Raw genomic sequence first — 23389 nt, 5'->3', positions numbered from 1 at the left:
TTTGTAAATTCGCATTATGTTGGTTCCCTGCATGTCACTATTTAGAAGACAACCACGTAGCCAAAAAATAAAATGATTTGACCTTGTTTGTTTTCAAGCCTCGGGTGCGCCTCGGCCAGAAAACTGAGACTCGGGCGAAATACCAAATCCGTACTTTACTATGCTAAATTCGCGTTATGTTGGTTCCCTGCATCTCACTATTTTAAGAATTACATAGCCAAAAAATAAAATTATTTGACAGTGAAATACCCGATCCATCCTGAATTTACTTTATTCGAATATTAGAATTTACACTTTTTCGAATTTTACATAGTCACCTATTCAAATATTCGAATAATTCGAATACGATTCCCAAGACTCATCATGTCATTCATGCACCATCAAAATTCAACTACATATTTTCATCGTGTATGCATTCAAAGCGGTATAGTCAGGAAGAAGTTGGGTTTCGAAGACAGATGTTATATCATAGTTATTTATTTAAATGTAGGTTATAACATAGCTATTTATTTAAATGTAGGTACGTTAATAATTGAGGCTATTAATGTCAAAATTCAATTGACTCCATGGCTAACTAGCTCTTTTTTGAAAATAACACTTTCGAATAAATTAAATCATGTATTTTTTTTTCTCGATTTTTTTCTATTGCAAGTGTCAACTTTTTTACACATTCAAATGTAGAAAAAAAAGCTTTACAAGAATAGACTATTTAAAAAAAAAAGTTGACTGTCTTAACTTTGACATATGTCATCGTAGAGAAGATTTGACAACGTCATCTATTGTAGTTTCATAAGCGATTTACAAATATATATGGTTTGCTATACTTTTTTTTTAAATTAAAAAACATATAGGGGCGCGAATACCAATCTGAATCACCCGGTATATATTTCTCAGGATACAAACTGTTGGTGGCTTCAGGTCCATATTTGAAAAATACAACGAATTATTCCACTGCAATGACGTTTTCTTTCACGCCGGATGCGAAACTGATAAACGTCAAAATACCAACTTGATCTAGGGCTAAATACAGGGTCTCCCAGAACTGGCGGACCAAAATAACACGGTGAAATTATCTCATTATCTTCTGGCAATAATAGGAAAAATATTTAAAAAAATCCATCCTCATTGGATAAATTAAGAACGTTTTTAATTGACCAACTGCGTGTAGATATAAAATTACCTTAAAAAATTATATTGGTAACTATCGAAACAAATTTGATTGTTGCAAAGATATTATGTCATAATAAATTATTTCTGACAATTCTGACAAGTCATTAAAAACGCGTAATGTTTACCGCTTCAGAATATTTTGATATGCTTGTCTTATATGGACAGTGTGATGAGAGTGCCACAGTTGCTCCTCAGGAGTACGCAGTTCGTTTTCCCAATAGGGAACATCCTAGCAGAAATACTATAACCTGAAAAATACTATAACCTAAAAACGCCCGTCATTGCACAAACAATGCGAATACCCAACAATGCATATGCATCATTTGAAATGTATCCATAGTTACAAATATAGCAGGAAAACTAATTAATAGGTAACTTAACATCAACAACAGCATTGGTCAGTTTAAATTGCTTCTTTCCTAATCACTATTTAAGATAGATTTTTTTGAACATTTTTCCTATTATTCCCAGAAGATGATGAATTCACCGTATTATTTTGGTCCGCCAGTTCTGGGAGACCCTGTATGTCCAAAAAATTCAAGCCGTGTTTAAAGAAACTTCGAGCGTGTTTAATATCCCGAAAACGCCCGAATGGACACCAAGTTGTGACTAATGAACAATCGTTTTTAAAGTGACGTTTTATACACTATTTGTCAGTGCAAAATGTGACACTTTAGAGAAGGAAATAGAAAAAAACATTTAGGAACCGTAAACCCACTTTCGATTTTTGTCATTTTGACATTCATATTGTGATTCTAACAATCAATTTATAGTTATTTATTTAACGAGTTCGTGCGTAATTTGGGCTTTTTTTGGCATGTGTGGGGCAGTTTAAAACTCGAGTGAAACGAGAGTTTTAAAGGTCCACGAGTGCCAAAAAAGCGCAAATTACACAAGAACGAGTTGAATACAACGTTTTTTTGTTCGACGAGCCCCCCCAAAGGCTCCAAATGGCTGAAAATCTTTAAAATTAGCTTGACGTTTCGTTTTGACAAGTTGTCAAATTCATCAAAATCCGTTCACACAGGAGAAAATTCTCAAATTCTGACAGTGTCAAACAATAAAACTGTTTAAAGCTCAGATTATTCCAAAAATCCGATATGAATAAACAAAATTAAAGCAGTCGTACATAGATAACCTGAGGTAAACGTTTGTGTAGTACAGGGTGAGCAACAATAACTGTTTCAGTTGCTAAAAAAAATTTTACATAAAATTTTCAAGACTGTGAATTGTACCTATTTCGGTTTGTTTTATTGACATTACTGACAGCTGGTATACATATCAAGTTTAAACGTCTTGGTTTTTGTAATCTTTTATTAATAAAATGGTTTTCTCGTTGGAACATGACATAAAAGTCACCAAAAATCACCAGAATTTATTGCCAACTCAATCAGTACTTCTTGCTCACACGGTAGAAAATGACAAAATAATTTCGAGTTTTGAAATTTACCACCCAAAAACTACCAATCATAGTCAAAGTCAAGACGGTAATCATACTGACAATAAAGCATGGCTTACAATTTTGAAATGACAGAAATTGACGGCTAAAATTTTTTGGCCGCCATAGTACGAGTACATAACATAATAATTGAAATTGGCCAATTCACATGTAAACCGATGCGGACTTATGTTAACGGATCTATAAATGAATACATTTGATTCAATAGGATTCAATAGGATTCAATTTTGCTATGTTATGCCATACGTACCGTTCTATTCAGAAAAAAAGCGTACAGTTGCGGCCGTTGAAATCTCAGACAGGAAAAATTTAAACACTCTGTATAAATTCCGAAATTTGATTAGCGTAAACAGGATTTTCATCAAGGATTATAAAGTCAGTGTCAGTATTTGACATATTAGGTCAGAATCGCGCGTAACTTTTGAAATGCCGCAATTATCTGATTTGCAAAAATGTGTTTGACTGAGGGACGGTGCGAGAGAAATTAATGTGGATAATGTTTGAGTGACATTTTGAGAAACGTCACTTTCAATACCATTTACAAAGCTAAAAGTTTGGCGTTGTCAAAGTGTCTGAGTTTTCAACGGCCGCAACTGTACAAGTAGTGAGCCCAATTTTGGTTAAATTGTCATATTGTAAACTTATCTTTTATTTGTTGTTACTATCTGCTATCTGCTATTTGCTGATAGCTGGATTGTATCGATGTATTTTTCAGAGATTTTAAAGTGTGTAAATTTTTTGCCTTATTCATTAGGCAAGCATTACCAAATACTACAAACACAACTCAAACTTTTATTCATAAATTTATAGAAAAAGGCAAACGATTAAATTAATTATCCCACTTACAGTAGCCCTTAATACGTGTACGCTTTTTTTTTTTAATAGAAGTGTACATGTTACGGAACTATAAATTGGCCTTAACAGTTGCATATGGCTCTATTTCTTTCTAAGAGATAGATGTTTTTTCGTTTCACAATCAATTTTTGTGTCTGGCGGCATATTTATTTGGACTTAATCTCTCAATTCATGATAACCAATCTTAGGCATTCAAAATTACTTTTGAAAATTCTAGTTACACACAACATGAAAAACGTTATTTCCCTAAAAGTTCGAATTCTAGGGAGCAATTAATTTTTGAAACGATTCCAAATGTATTCGTGGAAGGAATTTTTGGATATCTCTTGATGACACCATTGAAAATCGACATACACTCAATAACAGGATAGGATTGTTTAGTTTTACAGGTATTTTAGTTGTAACTTCCAAAAGCCAAAACAAAAAAAAAAAAGAAATTTTTCGTCCGTCCTTTTTGACACCCGATACAACAAATCAACTTGCACGAAAATTGCCATTTTTTCTTTCTGACGTTTATCAACAAGCGTCAAACAATTTTTACTATGACAAAATCACATTGTTGGAGGAGGCGAATAACCAGTCATTAAACCACGGCGTCAAATGGGGTTTCCTTGTTATTAAAGTATATTTCCTAGAGGTTACGTCGCATTGTGTATTTTAAAAATGTGCCGAAATTTTACCTACGAGGTTGTCGGACAACGTAGAAGACTAAAAGCAATTATAAAAAATTGTACCTCAAAAATTAAACGCCAATTTATTTTTTGACATAGAATTTTTTAAATATTTTTTCCTAGTTCTACATGAAGCAGCTCGTGGTTAAAATTATTCCGTGTGTTTCGATTACACCCTGTATGTAACAATGTCTGCCGTTGAAGCAGTCAATTTTTTACCTAGTACCGTTTTCTTGCCTTCTTCTTTCGAAATGTTGAAAGTAAAATTATACATATAGCAACATTTTTACACTTTGAAGACATGCCTTCTGGCACTGTGGTTTTTTCTCAAACAACGGATAGTTTCAACTGAGAACTGAGTGTGTATGTCGAAATTCCTTTTTAACGGTTCCTGCTCCCGGTGGAGGCGGACCGGACGGCGGGCTTTCTTCTTATGCGGACTTCCGGGTTTCACGGAGGCGCTTCTTCCTTCCAGGGCGGCGGCGATAAAAGTCAAGACGGCCAACTGAACATCCATTCCTTCTTGCGAAAGCGGCGGAACTTCAAACTGAAAATATCCTCGATGTCTCAAACGAAACTGTCAAAACTAAGACTTTTCTTCGAAACAAAACTTGAAACTAAAAACTTCTTCTTTGATCCAAACGGAACTTTCAGAACTAAACTCCTCTGCGAAACGAGAATAAACGGGGTTCTTCCGGGGCGTCGGAACCAAGACTTAAAACTAAACTTCTTCTTGGCCAGGACAATAGGCGAACTCCATGGACTCTCCGACGGCTCGATTACACCTTCAGCAAGCATCCTATCCACATCAATGATGCCCAGCTCGCTGCATGAACGGGTTCTGTGGTCGGTATCTCTGCTTCACGGGTTCCAGATGCGGAAGCCTGATTTCGTGTTGGGCCAGTGGTGTTAGTCCTCGGATGGTGTCAGGTGTCACACTGGAGAAGTTCTTCCGCGAGGAACTGCCGAAGGCGAGGCGCCTCGTCTACGAAAAGAGTAAGTGGCGGATTGTCACTGACCTGTAAGGCTGGGTGCGCCGGCGTCGGCTGCACCGCGTCCTCGGCGGCTGGGGAACGTAACGAGGCGCTGCTCTCCTCCAGGTCGATGGTGAAGGGGTATCGCCGCAGGATGTCGATGCCCAGCACGATGTCGGACGGCAGGTGCGGCAGGTGGTGGAACTTTCCTTGAATGGTCGTCGTCCCCATCTTCAGGGATATCCAGTAGGCCTCGGTGATGGCGTCCACTTGGCCGTTGGCCATCCGGGCCGACTGGATGGTTGGAGAGGCAGGGCGAAGGTGCCGGTAGCACTTGTCGCGGGGGTAATCCCCAATGAACGAACCGGCGACTCCGGTGTCCACTAGGGCGGCATACGACTCACCTAAGATCTGGACGGTGACGTGTGGTCGATGGTCGGATTCTTCGAGGAGCGGCCAGTCATTCGGCGCGGTCGGCGGTGACTGTACTCGCTCCCCGTCCAGGTCGATGGTGAACGTCTTCAAAGAGGTGGCTCCAGTCACACCACCGATGACGATTGTTCCGGAACCAGGCGGCAGCCTCACCTTGTAGGAGTCCGGGTAGGTGGAGCAGCAACTGGTCGGCGTTGACACCATCGGACTCACACAACTTCTCGACCCGCTCGAGGAAGGCGACCGGGTCCCCCTTGCCGTTGAATGTCACTCTCCAGTCCTGCACTCTCACTGGCCTGGACGACCGCTCCGGAGTCAGCACTGGTGCACTAGACGCGGGTACTTGTGTCAACACGGGAAAACTAGGCACGGGCACTGAAATTGGCACTGCCACACTTGGGGTGGATTCTTGGGTGGGCGGCATAACCGTCTCGGCTGCCCATCTCGCTCCGGTTCCCGGTCGTAACTGGGTTGCCGGGTTGGCGGCTACCGGAAGGAAGCGGGAAGGCCTGGTTCATTCACTAGGGGAATGAACGGGCCGGAGACGGGGGATGAGCGGGAAGGCCTGGTTCACTCACTAGGGGAATGAACGGGCCGGAGACAGGGGATGAGTGGCAAGGCCTGGTTCACTAAATAGGGGAATGAACGGGTCGGAAGTCGGGGTTGGGTTGGAGTCAGACTCAGAAGCGGGTTCGGAAGCAGGGTCGGAGCTGGTGCTGGAAGCGGGATCGGGATGGGAATGTTGCTCCGCTGCGGAGAGCTCTAAAAATATTTATTAATTTTTGTGTTATATGTTTGTGTTATATTATGGGAATTTGGAACAGCTATATCTAAAAGATATGCTTGCTTTTGTTGTTTATTTAAAATAATAATGTCTGGTCTGTTATGCTGAATATGAATGTCAGTTAAAACTGTACGATCAAAATATTATTTGTAATTGTCATTTTCCAAACAACTTTCTGGTTTATAAATATAATGTGGTTGTGTATCCTTTAATAAGTTGAATTTAACTGCTAAATTCATGTGTATAATTTTTGCGAATATATCATGACGTTTTTTATATTCGCTTTGAGTCAAAACGGTGCAAGAAGAAATGATGTGTTCAATGGTTTCCTCTTCAGTTCCGCAAATCCTACATTTATCAATGATCGATTGTAAACCGCATATGTGTTTTTTATAATTTCTTGTATTTATAACACGATCTTGTATTGCAAATATAAAACCCTCAGTCTCAGGATGAATATTTGATTTTTTAAGCCATGCATGAGAAGCTTGAATATTAATTTCTGGTTGTTCTAGTTCTTTAAAATATCTCCCATGTAAAGACTTTTGTTTTATATTTGCTATAGTGTCAGGTATATAATATTATTATTATTATTAAATTAAGTTAAATTGCGGAGGCAAACCTTTTACGCAATTTTGTTTAAACGATTAAGGAGTAAAATTTAATTAATTAATATTGTCAGATGAGCTAAGGCGGAGGCTATATGCATATACCGGGTGTAGAATTGGTTTACGAGACATAGGATTTTACATGTAAAAATAAATAGTTTCAATTATTGGCTCCCCTAATAATTTTATGCCAAAATAGTTAAAATGAAAGTTAGAGAGAATTAAAAATACTGTCTAATTCCACTCTTTGTTTTTTTCTAACATCTTGTGGTACTGAAAGAAAAGCAAAAAAGGAGTTAACACAAAAATACTAAAAAGTAGCACTAGCCGTGAAATTTGACTTTTAAAATACTATGTATTTGTTGGATGGTTTCTCTATTATTTAATTGTCTTTTAATTTGCCCTTCAAATGAAGTCGTACAGGACTACAGGATAAATGAAAATGTATCTTCCATTAAATGTTCAAACTTCTCTACAATTCTTCCAATTGTTTCTGTGGCAGGAATTGATCGGTCTGGGAAACCTGAAGCAAATGTTGCTTGGAAGTTGCTTAAAAAAGATCCTCCATAATAACATTTAAAGAAAGAAATACAATTTCATGCTTAGTAGTACTTTTTACTGTTTTTGTGTCAACTTCTTTCTTGCCTTTCTTTCAGTACCACAAGATGTTAGAAAAAAAAGTAAGACTGAAATTAGACATTAATTTTAATTCTCTCCATCTTTCATTTTAACTATTTTGCCGTAAAATTATTAGGGGAGCCAATAATTGAAACTATTTATTTTTACATGTAAAATCCTATGTCTCGTAAACCAGTTCTACGCCCGGTATAGGTACTATAGGTATATTGAAATTTTAGTCATGATTCCCCTTGTGTTGATCATAACGCTTTTTAAACTGGCTAACGTTTGCAGCATCGACAATCAAAGTTGGAAGAGTGTTCCAAAAGCACGGTTTGTTAAGAAATGTTGCCTGGTGGTTGTTTAAATGATTCTTTGGCAATTTTAAATTCATGCCCACGCAATCGTCTTCCTTCACTAAGTAAACAAAAGTTTTCCATTTCTTCAGGAAAAAGATTATGCGTTAATCGAAACATTTGAATCAAATCAGTTCTATCGAATCTCACTTCAAGTTGCTAAACTTTTAACATTTTCAAACGTTCTTCGTATGGCAAGTGTGACAAATCCGGCGACCATCTAGTTACTGCATGTTGCACTCTTTCTAATAAAAATTGGTCTTTCTTGTAAAGGGGACGCCTGTCTGTTTTTAGCATTCAGTAGGTAGTTCAGGACTTCTTAGGAGTTTTTTGTTTATCACGGCAGTCCATTCTGATTGCCCCTGTTGATGAGATACTTGGAGATCTTGACTTTGTTGCTGAAAGTTTTGTATAATTGGTTGTTGCTGTCGGCAAATAGGAATCTGGGGTGCTACTGGTTGCGTCAGGAGGAATATTTCTTCAGTTTGCTGCATGTATTGCTTAGATGGTTGCACTACCGGCGCGGGAGCATAATACTGGGGGTCAGCTATTTGCCCGGCCCCTGTATCTATTATGAATTTTATGCTATAGAGCATTCATTTTAAATGTTGGATTTTATAATAAAACTTGCAAGACCAAGTGGAACCATTAATATTTGATTTGTTGCCAATACTGGTGAATCATCTAGTGAATTTGATTCAGATGACGATTAATTTTTTATTTGTTTACTTATTTTATTATTTATTTATTACTTACTTTAAAATATACATAGGTACATGTAATGGATACTTTACTAATTACTCTTATTTCTTTATTTACCAATCTTATTTGTCAAATACAATACTTAAAATCAACATTCTCTACATTTTTTTGGTCACTGTTCACAAAATGTGTTTTAATTTTTTTTTTCCGTTAACCGCTTGTTAATTTCAATATTAATGAATTATTTTTTCTAAAATATAGTGTTATTAATGGACCTCATTAACACACTATTTTTCATTAATCAACGATTTCTGCGATTTTGACGTTTTGATGATATTTTGATGTAGGGTGATTCATCTTTTACCGCCGGTGGCAAAATCACCCTTAAGAATTGAGAAAAAATTATGAAATTTACAGATTTGATTTGTCGAAAAATTTATTTTCAGCCGGTATATAATTGATTTCAATTTTTTTTTTCTATGAGCAGATATTTATAAAAAACTGTTTAAAAAAAAAAAATTCATGTTTAAATGTTTGCATCACAATGGGGCTAATGACGTATAAAATCAATATCTGCAACCCGTTTCGAAAAATCTTTGATAGTTTTTGAATTATATCGATTTTAATGGAAAAATTGCTTTTATTGGTAGTTGTTGGCTTTTAGGGTTGTAAATTTTCCTTAACAATGACTACCCTGTAAAACTGACCTGCTTAGGTGAATTTACAATAAAATTTGTAAAGGACCCACTGCTGTGGCAATAAAGCCCTTATTGTTAAGATATTGGGACATTATGTCGTAAATCATGAAGCAAATACAAATTTGAATATCAAAATGCGTTTATTTCAATAATACCAAATGCTAAAATTGATTTTTTGTAATTTGCCTCTATTTTGATTCTCTAATAGACATATTAACGAACGCGACGTCATCATCTGGGATGTCCTTATTTCACGGAACATTTTACGAAAATTTTTAGGTTGGCAAAGCTTTATCTGTCATGCGTGTCAGTTTAAATTACAAAATGTGCAAAGAATTATTTATCAGGATTTACCAGGCAACAAATTCGCGACCGTATTTTTGGCAATTTCACGTATTTCAGTGGGCGTACATGAAAGATTATCTTCCATATTCGTGTTTTGTGACAGAATTTGGATAAAACAAAGGGAGACTTTCAAGACTTGATCAAATGGGACGTTTCGCCGCAGCCGTTTCTCCGCGGCCGATTCGCCGCGGCCGTTTCGCCGCCATTTGAATCTCATCACAGCTGTCATGAAAGATTCAATATTTACAGAGTATGCAACCCACATTTCTAGAAACTTGAATGTTATTCTAGACCACTAGAGTGTATACCGGTCATTTTATTTATACATATATTATATTTAACTCCGAACATTGCCCATACTTAGTCCTTACGTTTAGTTAAAAAAAAAACACAGGTCAATGAATGTATGTAATCGAGTAACAATGTTACATCAAAATATCTACCTGACATTAAAAAAAAAACTCAAGTTTGACTTATTACTGTGATAAAATAAATTTTAAAATATATTCAACAGTAACATTCCAAGTGCATGAAAATAACCAATTAAAATTTGACGTTTTGTCAAAAGGTTTTGCTTAGAAATATGTCGTAGCACGAGGGATTTTGGGGGGAAAATTTACCAGAAATATTTATTTAAGCAAAACGTTGCGACAAAAAACGTCAACATTTAATCAGGTTATTTTCATGCAAGCGGGGCATTCGGAATGATTATTTCCTGAATTATTATGAACAAATAGATTTTATAACGAATTATTTGCAACATTTTTGACAATGATTTCAAAAAATTCGGAGCGAGTAAATTTTGACACATAGATATTTACCCGGCTAAATTTTGACGTTTCAAATTTAACCGATATAAAAGCCAGAAAAACCATAGCAACTACGGCTTTTTATATGTATGAAGGAAATAATAAACGGAAGAAAAAATACAAAATGCATTTATCGGGTGTTCATTTAATATTCTGGTAGCATCACCTATGGAAATCTGTTGTTTTGAAAAACGGATGTCGCAGCGTTAAAATACGACATAACCTCACTATAAAATAACAGCCTGACACGAATTATGATAAAAATTAACACAATTACAATTCACGCACAAATTAATCAATTTATTAAATGAGGTGCTGGAAATGTCTACCTTCTTCTTCGCTACACTTTAATGTTCGCATTTTTAATGCATTTATTACATTTTCTAACATATTCGGGGCGTTATTAATTTCTTCAATTTTTCCTCTAATTTTTCCATCCTGTTGAAAGTATCCTTCCTGCAGTTCATCAGCATGCAGTTCCTCAAAAAATGGTTCCAAAATTTTCTGTCGATACTTTGCTGCATTTATATTGCCTAAAACCAGCAATGAATTTAAAAAAATTGATTTTGAAATCATGAAAATGACCTTCAATTACCACTGTCATACAGTAAGGATACAACTGTACATCTTTTCGTAACAATTTGTGGCACGTTCCTACTTTCCTACACAAGGTTCAGTTTGTTGCGATAACTGACGTATTGAAGTGTGGGGCGCATTTTGCATTATTTCCCTTGCAGTTTCCATACCAGCAGCAGTGCCTTTTAGCGGCCGACCTGTGGTTTTTCTTTGGCAAACGCCTCCAGTTTCACCAAACAACTTTACACACCGGCTCAGGTTATCTTCGAAGGTTTTCCGTCAACAATAACATTGGGAAATTCGGCGATAAACTCTTCTAAGCAGTTTTGTACGGAGTAGATCCATGAACCATTCACTTTCAAACCATTGCGATTGCGAAAATAAGTTTCAATCAAAAACGTTTTCTGCTCTAACGTGAACACCAGCAAAAAATAAACGTCTCTGAACGGAAATGTCAAAATGTGACAGTTCTACTCTAATTTTACTAACCGGAAGTTCAAACGACTACGTGCCTTAACAAAAACAAAATATTTCCATAGGTAATGCTACCAGAATATTAAATGAACACCCGATATTTTATATTATGTCAATCAGAGAATCAGAGCACTGACTCATCTTTTTAATAACAGAAACGGGAGCTTCAAATGAAGCAAAAAGTGTCATTCCTCTGAAGTTTTTGCGTAAAATCAAAAATATTTTTTCCCTCTTGTAGGCAAACTCAATCCGGGGACATACTGTATATCTGACCCTGAAAGCCCGCCCAATAAAACTATAATATTCACCAAATACAGAGAGCGGCATTGTGTAGTTGTATTTCCTCAAGTATTACTTACTATTAAATCTACTATTTACATACTAAGAACGCTCCATGCAGATGAGGGATTGAATATTCGTTCGGAGTTTCTACCTGATTTGACAAGAATTATGAAGAAGACAAAAATGACTCTTATCGTAAAGTATTTTTAGGGTAAAATTACAATGTAACGGTCGGTACCACCATCTTCATCTGGTGTCCCTTGGGTGAAAAATTGAATATGTCTACACGAGTCACGTCACACCAGGGGTTTTTCCAGGTTACTTGCACCTTGTTTATAAAAACTTTGTACATAGCTAATAGACCCAATGCAGTAACACGCAGACCAATAAATTCATCTCAACCAACACGTCTTTTAATCGACCAGGTGAGAAAAATATGGTGTTCAACCTCACATTATACATAACAAATTTTAAGTCGTAATGTCGTTTCCAAAGAATCAACGTAATGAGAGTCACTGATAATAGGGGCTATTCTGTATCTAGTACGTTAAAAGTAACACACCGATAAAATTTTAAAGCTCCGTCAAATCGAAAAAGCTATTCTGTATCTGCGCATCCTGTTAAAATTTTGTCGTACGTACGTCAAATTTGGGAGGAAGTACGTTATTTTTATGGGTCGACGATTTCCGACCCTTAAATTAACAGACCGTTTTTTTGCCCAGTGTATCTTCATTTTTGGGTTATGTTCTGTGAGTTTTTACAATAATTATAAACTTTTCATTTTTTAAATCAACAAGATTGGTTTCATGCAGCACTTCCCAATTTTTCCAATTAAAAATAGATATGCATTATTTAAATGTTTATTTCATTATATACTTAAAACAATCCTTATGAAAATTATGACTAAAATTTATATTGTAATGTAGCACTGACATGCTTCTTTTTTTGGCGTTTGGTAGCACGAGTCAACACCTCATTGGCCAGCTTTATATTGGACTGGGCACCCTTCATGTTTTTCTGCGATATTTATTACATTAGTTTGGGGATGCTTGCGTTTTCTACTTCTTTCTTCTCTTCTGTTATGCGTATCAACACCCAACACATTAATGTTCACCCCAATGTCAGGCGTCTGCTCATGGATATCAAAGATACGCACTAGCACCACATCAGATAGTCAAAATCGGAAACAAAAATTACACAATAAATCCAAATACTCAAGTACTTGCCTTCCACAATTATTACTGTCTTTTCACCAATCACTCTTGTTTACATTACGTTAACCTCACTTTTCACTTATATTCAATCCATAGACAAATGAACACACTTCGTTGAGTGTGTTCATTTGTCTATGATTCAATCCTAACACTGTCAAATATGAATTTAATTCTCAGTGCGCAAGCGCTAAGGCTCGTTCACAATCAACTTGTCGTACCTACGTTATATTTTACCATTTTATCGGTCTACGTTATTCTGAAGTTACAGAATAGCAAATTTGTCTCCCCAATTTAAAGGTCTGTCAAAGTCCGAACTTTTAACGTATGCTTTACTTTTAACGTACTCGATACAGAATAGCCCCTAATCTATTTTTAATACCCCCCTCGTCAAAATTCCATTTAAAAAAATCTTAAGGGCGAGGATACCTGTAGGATTTGGTAAAGACAAAATTGGATAAGGATTAAATTGATTATTTTACTATAGGTAGGTACACAATGACAAATTTTCAGAATATAAAAATATAAGGTTAACGTTCAGGTACCAGAGAACCCTCTGGGGCGTTGTGACGCAATTAATCCATTAATAAATAAATGACACTGACAAGAAAAATAACTATAACAGGTGGCTAAAAAAAGATCAGGAGCGGAACAGCCGCGGCGAAACGGCCGCGGCGAACTGGCCCAGCGGCGAAACGACTGGCGGCGAAACGGCGGCGGCGAATCGGCCACGGCGAAACGGCTGCGGCGAAACCTCGTAGACCCCTTATACTGTTTCCATGGTGCATTTGAGCTCACACCCATAAAATACGCTTGTCTCTATAAGACACGTCGTCAATAGCAATGTGTCTTATAGAGTCATAAAATACGCTGACACATATCATTCATGTAACATTTTATTCATCATTTTTACAGTAATTATCACAAAAGTGAAAAGTACAATTATTGAATTGGAACTGCAACATTAGCTTCGTGCTCTTGTTCCTAACATCTTCTTTAACTTCTGCTGTTTCATCCAATGCAAGTGCCCGGCCATCGAAAACTGGCAATCTTTACATTTTCTTCAAACGATTCTTGCCGTAGTGTGAATTAACTTTTAATGAAGTTCTACACACTTACCCCATATCAAGAAAAGCCAAAATGACATCTTCCGTTACCTCCGTGATGCTTTTTTTTATTGTTCCGGCCTTGAAACGAAACACACACCTTTTCGTATGCACTTTTAGACTTCATTGGTAACAAATTGCCCCTTTTTTCTTATTTCTTCTGAAACGTTTTGGCACATTTCAACGATGAAAATTGTTTTTTTCCAAATTTGTTGATATTATTACCATAGTATCCACGGCAACCTCCGGATTTTGTGTATTGTGACGCGCCTCGAATAATTTATGAATTTATATAAATTTCTGATAAGATGTTAGTGTTAGAAAAAATCTTGAAGACAACGCGTGTTTTATAGTTTAAAAATCTCGATCTATTAAATCCTCGCTCCCTGCGGTCGCTCTGATTTAAACTACGATCTCGATTGAATAAATTAAACAATTAATACTTGAGAAAATGCCAAAATTTGACATAATTAACTTATAAATTCCATTTTTTGATATTATGTGCCTTATGGATAATAAATTAGGTCTGCAAAATATGAAAGTGAAATTATAATTTTTAAGGTCAATTTTGCCACCGGCGGTAAAAGATGACTCGGCCTGTATAAACAACCTCGGACATGCATTGTTTGCACCGCAGCAGGTAGTGCAGCAGGGTTTTCTATATTTTATAGGTCCATAACTGCACAATTAGGAATTCACTTTTTCAAAAACCAATCTTTTTGGTTATAATTCGCATGTCATATTTTTCAAAGGTAACTAGGTTTTCTTAGCAACCGTGATTTTTACGTGAAATTGAATGTGAATGGTGTTGACACTCTTTGCGGAAAAGTGACTAGAAAGTGTTGAAAAATTTAAAAATGGCTTACCCTGAAGACAAAAAAAGTATGAAGGTACCATCGGCTGCATAGAAATCTAGTACAGTGTCAAATCTTACTCTACCTGAATTTTGCAAAGTGCCACGTTGCAACCGATAGAAGGTAGTGATAGTATCAGTAGTGAATGAGAACAGAAATTTATACTCCTAACTTGACGTGAACGATAATTGTGTAAATTTGGCTGTACTAGATTTCTATGCAGCCGATGGTACATATTTTATAAGGTCTAATCTTTATCGAAAAAGATGAAATTGGTTTTGATTTTTTAATTTGAAATTTTGTCACAAAAAAAAAGTTTGCGGTCAACTAAAAAATTTTGTAATCAACTCGTTTGTTAATGGGCGATTAATAATCTCAACTATTAAAGGCACTCACTGGCTACACTCGTTCGTGTTTTAAACAGTTTCGATTATGAATCGCCTTCATTAACAAACTAGTTCATTAAATAACTATTTACTTGTGGATATTTTAACGACTCTTTCTTTTGCTCGTCGATAAGATGGTGAAAGTACGACGTGGTACACACTGGTAGGTATAACGGGTGTTTTTTTAAATTTGGCGTCGAAGTAGGCGTTGAACTGTCGATTGTGAACGCACTATACAGGTTACGGATCACGGATCAGCTGTTTAAATCTTACGCTATTACACGAGTGGTGCGATCTCAATCGACTCTCCAACGCCTACTTCGACGCCAAATTTTAAAAAACACCCTTTATGTACCAGTTTTATATGAACAGAGGGATTACTATACTACTTTCCGGTACCAATACAATGAAAATTTGCCGCTTTCGTAATTTATGATGTTTTGAGTTTACAACTTTACCCAACATTTAAAATGAATGCCCTATATGCAGTTAATTATTGCCGATACTGTTATTATTCAATTTGATTATTTTTTTAAAATTATGTGTCAAAAATAAAAAAACAATTCTGATAAGTGTCATCATTCGACAATATTTCAAAAACTCAGAATCATTCAATTGAACAAAGTGACAGTGACGAGATGACAAGTGAAAAAACACAACCTAACTTTTTGTAAATCAATCGTCAAGTCAAATCAAGTTGTAATCTGAGACACATACGCCTCAGTTACACTACACAAATCTTTGAACTGTAAAACTGTCTAAGGTAACACTTTGTCCTTTTTTATTTTGGTCAACGACTGTACTTCATTCAGCGAGAGATTGGGAGATTTTAGAATTTAGAATAGAATTCTTTCCACACTCTCCATAAATGAGGAGCATGTCAGTCTTTTCGTGGTTATTGTAAAAACAAATTTTTCGAATTGACAAAGATTTTTTGTTTTAACGTCAAAGAGACAGGACTAAGAGCCATCGTGGATTCAGTTATAATTATTTTCAAAATTTGAAGTCAAGATATTGTTGCAATGTGTATAATGGGATGTGGCAAAAAGAAATTCAGAAATACCCCTGTCGTGAATAACCCTATCTTTATTCTGAAAAATTAATGAATTAAGTATGCACTTCTCCACATACCTACTTAGGGGGTCATTCACGAAACTCGGTAAGGCTCGATAAGGCGTTGCAAATTGCCACGGTTCAAACTGGCCAGAGGGCACAATACTTGGGCTAGCTCGATCTCAGGGCGCCACTTGCGGCGAAGTCGAGGGTTCTTTTGGTAGCAGGCCCCGCAAGTAGCCTGCTGACCTGGCCAGGAGAGGTGTTTGAAGTTCGCGAGAACGAAAAGAAACGCACAAAGTGGACGTGGCTGGACCTAGGCGCTATTCAAACAGGCGAAACCAAAAAAATACAGACGGGCGAGCTGAGGGGGGGTAGTATTGATACACACTATGTAAGTGAAAATTGAATGTAATTGAAATGACTGTAGTTATATTTGAATTGATATAAATATATGAATGGATAAATATATGAATTGATATAAATATAAATGTGAATTGATATAAAAATGTACAATAAAAAGGGGTGGAAACTCGGTTCCAGCAATCCGGCCGAAATAGCTATTTCCGCAGAGCTTTACAATAAGCGAATCTCGCTGATGTCTACGCGGAGATGTTAACAAGGTTATAATGTGATATATATATAACAAAAGTAAGTGAGCTATTTCACTTGCTAGATTGAGTTAGTTTGTAAATTGTGATATGGTTAGTAAGATATTAAAAAAAGGTTAGATAAAATGAAATTGAGTCGAATAAGAGGGGTGGCTTGCCGGTCTCCAGGAGCAGTCCGCGCTCAGGGGCCGTAGAGGAGTGTGTCCTTTCCCAGTCGTTCGGGGATGTGGTGGCAAAGTCCTTTGAGCGGAGCTGACGGTTCTAGAGACGAGACTGGAGCCACAGAGGTCTCGGGCGCGTCGACGATGAGCCCGACGCACGGTTTTCTCTTGACCTCGACGTAAGACGGTTGGGGTCGAAGTCTAGGGGGTGGAGATGGAGGATTCCCTAGAGGAGTACTACGTGTAGCACATTGTCTACATGAAGACTCACCTATACCCTCAGGCAAGGGAAATGCCTCGCAGGAGTCTACTTCGATTGCGTCACGAGCCTTAGCGTTTGGACCAAAATCCTCCCTAAGCGGAGTTGGAAGGGTGCGCTCAAATTTTCCACACGGAGACGATACAGCACACCATCCACAAGGTTTCGACGAATACGAAGATCCCTGGCACCAGGTAATAAATTGATTTCACTCGAACGAAACGGTCCGCAAAGGCACGTGGCACGGTAGATTCAGAAGAGAAAAAAGGTGAGTGAAGATTCTCCTGATAAGATGGAATATTCTCGAAGGAGTCGCGCGCGCGCTTGTCTTCGCGCTAGCAAAAGAGGGAATTTTGTAGGCAACCAACGATTCCTGAAGAGGTATGTTGGGCGAAAAACCAAGGGTGACAAGGCCCTCTTTTCCTCCAAAAGAAAAATTTTTGAAGAAAATTTTTCTTTGAACCTCTGCCAACAAAAAAAACAAAAAAAATGAGAGGCGGGATGGACTTTTTAGGGTGAAGCCCGGGGTTTCCACTGACCCAGTACAATGTAGACGTACCAGCCTGAAATTGATGTGAAGCCGTATAGCCGCTTCGACGCTTAAACAGAGCGAATGACTACTCCGGTAACAAAGTCTATAAAACAAAATATCTCGAAGAAGAGGTGCGGTGCACATGGCGGTCGAGCGACACACTCGCAAGAGGAACGGAAATGTGGAGAAAGAAACATAGAGATAAATTGAAAGAAGATCCAACTCAACGACGGTCGTGTCCACCTGCCATGTTCCACTGCAAAATCTTCTCCGACCTGCGCCAACTGCCAGGAATTTTTCGGTCTCGTGGACCTCGCGATCGGAAGAAAACACTTGGGTCTAGCCTGGTTTTGTGGTGGATTGCTCCCCAAAACCAGCTAGATGTCAAGACAACAACAAAGACGAAATCGGTAACAAAAAGGAATGTCGAAATTGAGAAACTTGAAGGTGGTGGGTTAGGGTTACAAGGACCGACTAACGGCCAAAACCAAACGATAACGATAATGACAACCATACCGACCACGATCTTACTGCACCACGGCAAGGGGATAAATCCGAGATTTAAAAAAACAAAAATTCAAAACAAAGTTTAGCTCTTAGAGTCGACCGAGTCGACAGAGGGCGCGTTTGATTCGTCTATGACCATAGGGGAGCTTGCCCTATTTATGTGGTTTAGGATGCGCCAGGGGTGTGGTCATTACAGCCCTATCACAATGTGAAATTTACTTATGTGACATCATCATAGGGATCTCGAACAGGTTTTAGGTCTTGGACGTGCCAATGGCCTCTTTTAATACCGGTATCGTCTGTCAGCTCATACGTTCCGTAACCGATTTTCCGGGCGATTTTGAACGGGCCAACGAATTTCGGGCCTAATTTGGCGGTGTAGTGGCCAACCGCGTCCGAGAGACTTTTGTCTCGGCGCCATACCAACTGTCCGGGCTGGTAGTCCACGGGACGCCTGCGTAAGTCATAGACTCGTTTGTTTTTCTCGTGCGCAGTTTGGAGTCGGTTTGCGATTTCTCCAAAGAGTTTCTGGAAACCTAGCTGACGCTTTTGAACAAAGTCCTCTAATCGCGGGTCCGCGGGAGATAGTGGATGATAGTGTTCGCTACCCAAGACTTTGTGCTCACGCCCGAAATTTGCGAAGTACGGACTGTATCCAGTGGTTTCGTGGCATGCTGTGCGAATCGCACAACCGATTGCGGCCAAATGGTCGGACCAGTGGCGATGATCGGACTTGATGTACGTGGCGATCATGGTCTTGACCACTCTATTCGTTCGTTCGGTCGGATCGGCACGGGGATAGTGATGGGGCGTATACTGTATTTTGACTTCGTACCTCTCGCACAACGCTCGAAAAGATCTGCCTCTCAATTGCGTGCCGTTGTCGCAAATCAACATTCGGGGGGTGCCGTATACCAAGAAGATTTGTTCTTCAACGCATTTGGTGAGCGCTTTGGCTGTCGCCGATCGCATAGGAAATGTCAGAACATACTTCGTGAAATAATCGGTGACGACCAGCGCGTACACGTAACCCTGCGCAGAACGCGGAAATGGGCCGATAAAATCCAAGCTTATCAATTCCCATGGCGCGGTAGGGGCGACACGTTTTCCCATCAGACCAGCTGGAGGTTTCTGCTCCACTTTGTGCTGAGCACAGTCTTTGCAACCGACAACGTAACGCACTACGTCGGCTTTCATTTTAGGCCAATAGTACCTAGTCCGGATTTTCTGAAAGGTCTTGAAGATACCAACGTGTCCGGAAGTGACTTCATCGTGGTAACGTCGGAGAATTTTGACGCGATAATCTTTCGGAACGACTCGCTTCCAGTAGTCTCGTTCGAGGGACAGTTCTGGAATTTGACAGCGAGTGTACTTCAACAGTATTCCGTCCTCGACTCGGTACTGAGGGTATTTGAGAGGTTTTGCCGCGACCTCGGTCCGTAACCGATGATACCACGGGTCTTTAGTATCGCTGAAAGACGGATCGAAGTCAGTGACGGCGGTGATCGGAACGGATCGCGACAGCATGTCGGGAACGACGTTGTCCTTGCCGGGACGATGTTTGATCTCAAAATCGTAGGGTTGGAGGCGTAAGGCCCATCTGGCGAGACGACCTTGAGGGTCTTTCAAGCGATTCAACCACAGTAAACTGTGGTGATCGGTGATCACAACGAAATGGACTCCCTCCAGATAATGGCGTAATTTTTCGACAGCCCAGATGACGCAAAGGCATTCTCGTTCCGTCGTGGACAGGTTCCGTTCCGCACGGGTTAGCGATCGCGATAGGTAGGAGATGGGTTTCTCCCCGTCATCAAAAGTTTGCGTCAACACGGCACCAAGACCGTACGAAGAGGCGTCACACTGCACAACGAACTGTCGCGAAAAATCTGGAGAAGACAGGATCGGCGCGGAAATGAGCAGTTCTTTCACCCGAACGAAAGCCGAAGAACACTCTTCAGTCCACGAAAATGGGACGCCCTTGCGAGTCAATTGCGCAAGAGGAGCGATAACGGAAGCGAAATGAGGTACGAAACGGCGATACCAACTGGCAGTACCGACGAAGCGACGGACGTCAGAGACGTTCTTTGGTTCCGGGATCTTGAGAATTGCTTCCACCTTAGCGGTGTCTGGTCTCACGCCGTTGCTATCGACCAGGTGGCCGAGATAACGTAATTCGGCGCGACAGAATTGACTCTTCTCCCAGTTACACGTTATACCGGCGTCACGGAGACGATCGAATATCTGTCTTAGGACACGAATGTGAGTGTCGAAGTCGGAAGAGGTGACCACAATGTCGTCCATGTATACGAAGACGTAGGGCTGGAGGTCAGCACCTACGACGGAGTCGATGATGCGCTGCCAGGTGGCCGGCGAATTTATTAAACCGAACGGCATTCTTTTGAAGTGGTACAGTCCCCGTCCCGGGACAGTAAATGCGGTAAATTCCCGATGTTCTGGAGCGACCTCAACTTGCCAAAAGGCACTCTTGATGTCGAGCGAACTCATATAACGGCAATCGCGTAGCTGGTCCAAAATTGAAGATATGTACGGGAGCGGGTAAGCGTCTGGCTTCGTAACGGAATTTAATTTTCGGTAATCCACGCAAAAACGATACGATCCGTCCTTCTTGGGGACTAAACAAACTGGTGAAGACCAAGCGTTTCGTGAAGGTTCGATTATTCCCTCCCGTAACATTTCCTCAACTTCGGTGTCGATTATCTTTTGCTTCGCGGGCGAAACGGGATAATACCTCTGCTTTATGGGGCGGACGTCCGAAGATATTTCTATGCGATGTTGTACCTCTTTCACTTTCCCGATACGCGCAGGCTGTAGTTGCGACTGTGTCCGGATCAACGATCCCAGCACGGACTTTTGTTGCGGGGTCAGAGATGACTGGTCGAGTAATCCGGAGACGTCTCCCAGAGGTGCAACTCTTACGGTCTGGCTCAAGTCCGAGGAAAAATACCAGACGTCTTTGCTTAAGTCGGGGACGACCTCCATTGTCTTCCAGAAATCCTTTCCCAACAACAACCCTTCTGTCAGATCGGGTACTACGTGTATCTCTACGAGTCGAACTTTCCCCAACAGATCAATCGGAGCCCGAACAGAACCTAGGCTTTTGCAAATTCGACCGTCGGCGACCGTGCAGTCAACGACGCTTGGTTGGAGAGGTAAACCCAAGTTCTGCAATTTTCGCCAACCGACACCGCCCATGACGGTACGCGAAGCGCCAGAGTCGAGCAACCCGAGAAAAGGAGTTCCCGCGATCTTTACTCTTAGGAATGGACGCTCATCGCCGTGTAAATGCGAGAGGACGTAGTCGAGGATGATTCCGGTGCGGTCGATATTAGAAGGAGAACCGGAGGAATGCTCACGACCATCTACTTCCTCCGTGTCCCGTTTCCCGAACACTTACCGCACGTGGCAACGGTGCAATCCGGAGCACCACATCGGTAGCAAAATTTCTTCCGGGGTTCAGCGCACGAACGGAAAGAATGGTTGGGCTTGCCGCAGTTCCAACACTTTCCCGATATGGCCTTCACGGGCCGGACGTCGAGAGAATTGGGGGTGGAGCTCTTCGCCGAAGAGGCCTCCACTTGGACGTATGCGAGGTCAGGTTCTAGACAAATCTGTCCGCGGCGGCGCGTTGGCTGAACGTAGCACTCAACGGATGCTTTTCTGGCTTCCAATAGCCTACTCGCCTCGAGCAACTGATCGCGAGACGTGATCGGAGAGAGACCCAGTTGATTTTGGTAATATGGGGCCAGATTCTTTAAGATGATTTTAAGACGCGTAGCCTCCGGAACTCTGACTGTCACCCGATCAAACATGTTGTCCATCACTGCAGCGAACATCGCGATGCTCTCATCCGGACCCTGAGTTCGGCGACGAATTTCCTCAAACAGCCTGTCGTTATAATCAGCGGGCTGAAACTGATTCCGCAACAAAGCTACCAAGGAGCGCCAGTCGTAAGCGTTTCGGCGAACGGAGCGAAACCACGTCAAAGCTCGTCCTTCGAATAAGTCATTTGCCGATTGGAATAATTCCTCCTCCGTGACGTTTCGCGAGACACGCAACTCTTCGACTCTCATTAGGAAAGCGCTTAACGAAAGGCGAGAGTCCTCACCGGAGAATTTGAGGTTCCACTTGTAAACCGGAACACTAGGTGCCCTAAACGAGGTGTCGCCTCGCGCGAAAGAAGTAGCGGCGGTAGGTGATGTCTCGACATCGGAGTCTTCTCCGCTATCAACGTTTAGCAAACTGACATCTAACGCTCCTAGAGACTGATCGGCGGTAGCATGTCTAACCTTGTATTCCATGTCGGAATTCGAGTTGAGTAAGGACACTACTATCTTCGAAATGGCTGACTGATTAACGGTCTCGGCAGACCTAACCGTATTCGCCCGTCCCAAAGCACACGCTAATTTTGACAGGATTTTCTTGCGACCGGTTTCTGAAATTCCGTCGAAATCGTCCACGAGAGCTTTAATTTCCTCCGCTTTCTGAGTGAGGGCGGCAAGATCTTCCGCGACGGTAAACGGATGAGCCGGATAACTGAGTGGATTGGGACCACGCTCCATACGCAACAAGTTCCGCAAGGTTTTCCGCATCTGTTCTACGGTTCCCACTTCGGTTAACCCTCTAACAGCTAATTCGTAAACCAGCTCGTCTTGAGCCAAACGGTTCACTTCGTACTGCAGACTAGCCATGTTCAACGGAAGTTTGACTCCGTTTCCCGAACCGAAATAAATAGAGTGACAGAGTCACGTCAGAGCCAAGAGAAAATGGAGATAGTTAGAAATCGAACTGAATATCAATAGTAAGTATCAAACACCCTATCAGCTCGTCACTTTTATTCGCCTGAAGTAAGGTAAATCAAAATTGAAAATCGAAAAC

The 23389-nt window shown here is 40.2% G+C and overlaps 1 long non-coding RNA gene across 1 annotated transcript; it reads right to left on the bottom strand.

The window, feature by feature from the left end:
* Nucleotides 1–10760: 10760 nt before the first annotated feature.
* On the bottom strand, nucleotides 10761–11240 carry LOC138141393 (uncharacterized). Its single transcript, XR_011163132.1, has 2 exons — nucleotides 11067–11240; nucleotides 10761–11014 (listed from the first exon to the last, which is right to left on the bottom strand). It is a non-coding gene; the product is annotated as an uncharacterized lncRNA (long non-coding RNA).
* Nucleotides 11241–23389: the final 12149 nt, after the last annotated feature.

This window comes from Tenebrio molitor, chromosome 1 (genome assembly GCF_963966145.1).
Source record: "Tenebrio molitor chromosome 1, icTenMoli1.1, whole genome shotgun sequence".
In the NCBI taxonomy this organism is placed as follows: Eukaryota; Metazoa; Arthropoda; class Insecta; order Coleoptera; family Tenebrionidae; genus Tenebrio; species Tenebrio molitor.
This window is presented reverse-complemented; position numbering and strand designations above follow the sequence as displayed.